The sequence below is a fragment of the Octopus bimaculoides genome, chromosome 5, assembly GCF_001194135.2.
Source record: "Octopus bimaculoides isolate UCB-OBI-ISO-001 chromosome 5, ASM119413v2, whole genome shotgun sequence".
NCBI lineage: Eukaryota > Metazoa > Mollusca > Cephalopoda > Octopoda > Octopodidae > Octopus > Octopus bimaculoides.
Window position 1 is genome coordinate 35490598 of NC_068985.1, and position 4320 is coordinate 35494917.

The 4320-nt window shown below is 32.2% G+C and overlaps 1 long non-coding RNA gene across 1 annotated transcript in view; it reads right to left on the reverse strand.

Moving 5' to 3' along the window:
- Positions 1 to 1573: 1573 nt before the first annotated feature.
- LOC106876224 (uncharacterized) overlaps positions 1574 to 4320 on the reverse strand; it is a 43562-nt gene continuing 40815 nt past the window's right edge. Inside the window, exon 5 of the long non-coding RNA XR_001410207.2 lies at positions 1574 to 2406. This is a non-coding gene — a long non-coding RNA (uncharacterized LOC106876224). The remainder of the gene's footprint in view (positions 2407 to 4320) is intronic.

Here is a 4320-nt window from a genome sequence, read left to right on the forward strand (position 1 = left end):
ATAAACAATATATGAGTATATGCATATATATGTACATGTATGTACATACCTTCATCTACATGTACATATAGATACATAACTGGGTACATGACGTGGCAAAAGAACATGAACAAAATGATAAACAAGGTACAACAAACAAGCAAGCTACATAGAAACATCTCCTTCATCATCTGCCACCATTAAAACACCGGCGTTTCGAAGAATTAAGGCAGTACGCATCGTTGAAATGGTTCTTCCCACGAACACAAATTAAATTATTTTCGTGGAGGGTAGTGGCGGACGGAAAACAAGACAGGAAAACGAAACAGTGAATAAACAAACAAGCAAAAAGGCTGTACAGCCAGATATTTACAAGAGGAAGAAGACGATAGTATTTTTTTTCTAGTTCGGCACTTGGGGCAAAAGTCCGCCGTTAATTTATAGAATCGATCGGAAAAAGTTTGATTGGAAAAGTTCAACGTCCTTGTTGTTGTCAGGAAATAGTCTGGTGCTCATTTTAGTAGTTTGTGCCAATAAAGAACATGGAGACGGGGTTTGAGGGGATAATTAGTAATAATTCTTCTTGAAAGACTGTGCTAAGTTTATTCTAAAAAAGATTTAAAGAGCACTTTAGACGCCCGATGCGACTATTTCCGGTGATGCTCAGATGAGAGATGACCTAAAAAGTTCTTAAATCTGTTAAATTCTAATCACTGATGATATGAGTGATATGTTCTTTTAGCAAGTTTTATGCTCATTCATTCAGGGGTGCTGTCATATTTCAAACCTTATTAGAATAGATGGTTTAATGTAGAAATACATGACTGAATAACATAGTTTGATCTGATTTGCTCAATAATTTGGAATTAGACAAGACCTATTAGAAAAGTCATGTTTTTGAGCAAACCTCTGAAGTTGGGCTGATATAAACATATCTAAGTCAAATACAGAAAAATTTAAATAAAAGCTTTTGCTTAATTATTAATGTCTTCTATGTATTTTTATCTAAGCAATTTGCATATTGATAAAATTGAATATATCGAATGAAAATTGAGTATGTTGGCTACCTGATAGATTTCAATCAATGTAAGACAACTTACACAATTGATGATAGATTAGTTCTTATGTAAAAACTCATAGATTAGTTTTTATGTGAAAACTCATAGATTAGTTTTTATGTGAAAAATCATGACAATTGGTAAACAGTCATATTAAAAACTGAGATGATACATGTCGAACTAAAGAAGGCTTAAAAGGTAACGGGAACAAAAATTTAAATTGAATAAATAAAAATATGATGTGCTGTTTAGTACTCATAACAACCAAGTTTATGTTCAGGATAGGTGCCCTCAGGCAAAAAATTTAAGTATGTTGTTTGTATCAAACTACTAATTAAACAAGAAATGACAATCATTCTCAGTAAAGGAAATCTCATTAAAATACTGAGTAGAAGGAATTAATACTGAGAGTATCCAATCTGCTTTCTATTGTCTCTTGCTCTATAAAAACATTTTCAAAAACTGGAAAAAAAAACAAGTGGAAACATAAAAATATTCTCTTTTACACAAATTGTGTAAAAACAAAAACAAGTGAATTGCATTCAATTTTTTTAGACCTTGATTTTTTCATAATTTTATTTGAACCAAAATAAAGTAGGCTTTTTTTTCCTGATTGATTGTCCCTCTTCTTTTTCCCTTGAATTTTTAAAAAACAGTGTCTGGTTCATTTAATGCGTTTTATTATTTATTTGATAAATCATTATTTGATAATACATGCGATGGCATACCAACATAGGACATTACATGTCAATATATATATAGAGAGAGAGAGAGAGATAGATAGATAGATAGATAGATAGATAGATAGATAGATAGACATAGACATATATATATATATATATATATATATATATATATATATATATATATATATATGCATATCAGATCTGGTCCCTATAGTAGAGCACATTTTTTCTTAAACAACCGCTTAAAATCTTTCCACAATTAAGATACTGTAGTGAACGCACATAAATGAAGTTGTGTATTTTCATGTGTGTGTGTGTGTGTGTGTGTGTGTGTGTGTGTGTGTGTATGCACATACGCAAACTAACATACATAAACTTATGAATGTATGTAGAGTTATATATACATAGCATATGTAGAGTTATATATACATAGCATATGTATGCATACATGTATACATACATGAATTAAAAATACATTTATGCCCTCTTTTATGATCTGTGGTTTAATCTGGAAAACAGCAACTCGTCGGTGATTGGTATGAAGCATATCTATTTTGGGTAGTTCGTCTCACTTTCTGCCGGGACCTTCTCCACTTTGAAGAAATCTCAACAGTTCTGCTAGTTCTGCAGCTTCCTGTGCACTGCAGAGATGTTCAAAATTTGTAGTGCAACCTTTTTTTATTCTGGTAAAATAAATAGAATGTCATTAATTCCTGAGAAAAGAGCGTGAATTCTTAGGTATTAAAAAAGTATGAAAAACAACTATACTACAGTTCGAGCTAACGATGACGATCATCGTGGTCACTAGACTTGTTAGCAACCAGATTTCCCTACAAACACCTTTGAAATAAAGAAAAATAAATTGACTGGTATAGTCATAAATGCATTATATCTGAAGTAAAAAGATGTGTTGGTCATAATTGGAATATTATTAATCATACGCTTGCTCGATCAACTGCAGGTCAAAGAGATCATAACACCGTTCCTATACTCGTAAAAGGATAGAAACCTTTCAGGAAAACTCTTCATCACCTCTACTCTTCTGCAAAGCAGAGAACCATTGACAAATATGTTGGTTGAAACCACCAACGGTTATAAGTGTTACGAAGAAGATTATAAATTCTTTATGGATGATCTAAAATTATTTATAAGAAGAAGCAAATTAAAACTGAACGCTTGACAACCGATGCTGGTGTGCTTACGTCCCCGTATCGTTGGGTTCGGCAAAAGAGTCCGACACACTCAGTACTAGGCTTACAAAGAATAAATCCTGAGGTCGATTTGTTCGACCAAAGGCAGTGCTCCAGTCAAATGACTGAAACAAATAAAAGAATAAAAAAAGGAAAGAAGCCAGAAGAAGCAATTGATTCAATAAATGGAGCAGGAAAGGGAAAAAATAAAAACTTTACTCTGTGTATAACGAAATAAAATCTGAACTTAATATTTTGACACAGTTTAATACAAATATATATTTACATTAGTGAAGTTTGTAGCAATACAGCTGCTACGAGAAAATCAAGAGTCATTAAAAAAATTATGAAATATCTAGTTAGAGTTGTATTACGGCGAATCATGCAAAACGCATACCCAACAAAAAACGTTTAGATAAAGAAAACAACAGAATGGATTAAAATAAAATGAAGGAACAAAATATAAAATCTAAATGGAATTCTAAACTATACTAAAGAAAAATGTATTAAAAAAATCTTCTCCGTGGCCGATATTCTGCAAGACTCGACAGAGAAAGTGAGTCAACACAAAACACCTGTATAGCTTAAAAATTCTGGATTAGAAGCAGAAATAAATGGCTTGATTTTAGTTGCACAGGATCAAAACCCAGGTAAGCAAAAAATGTGTTATGATAAAATAAAATTCATGCCTAACATCAAGTACAGACTGTGCAAACAGCGCAAAAAAAAAGGAAACTAACAATCATGCCATTTATGGCTAACCAGTCCTTGCAGGCATGCAACATGTTTATATTCATATAGGGGCAGGCAATATTTCTGTTGTAATACGAGCAATAGTAAAAGTGACTGCAGCATCTTCAACAGTAAGAGCAGCAGCAGCAGCAGTAACAACAAATGTGGAAGCAACAGCAACTAAAACAACAGAACACACCAACATCACAGACAACAGTAACAAAAACAACATATTGGGGCAAGTAATATTTTGGTATAAGACCCGGGAAGAAGTACATATTCCGAAACTGTATATGACAGAGACCTGAATATTATCTAGTATATGCATAAAATAACAAGATAATTGAAGCAAATTGCCGAAGAATTGTTACTAAAGAGACACGGGGAGAAGTTGAAATATGTCATTGAACTGGAAATAAGTAGAATATGGGATGTGAAAGTAAAAACATCAATAATAATATTAATACTAATACTAATAATAATAATAATAATAATAATAATAATAATAATAATAATAATAATAATAATAAGGACTGGATGCTAAAACTTGTCTTAAAACATGAAAGCAAGAAAGCATCTTACTCAGTAACAAAACAGGCAAAGGACTATCTAAGTAGGCTTGCGCCTACAGAGTATCTCAACAGGCATGATAGAGCTGCACAATATATTCACTGG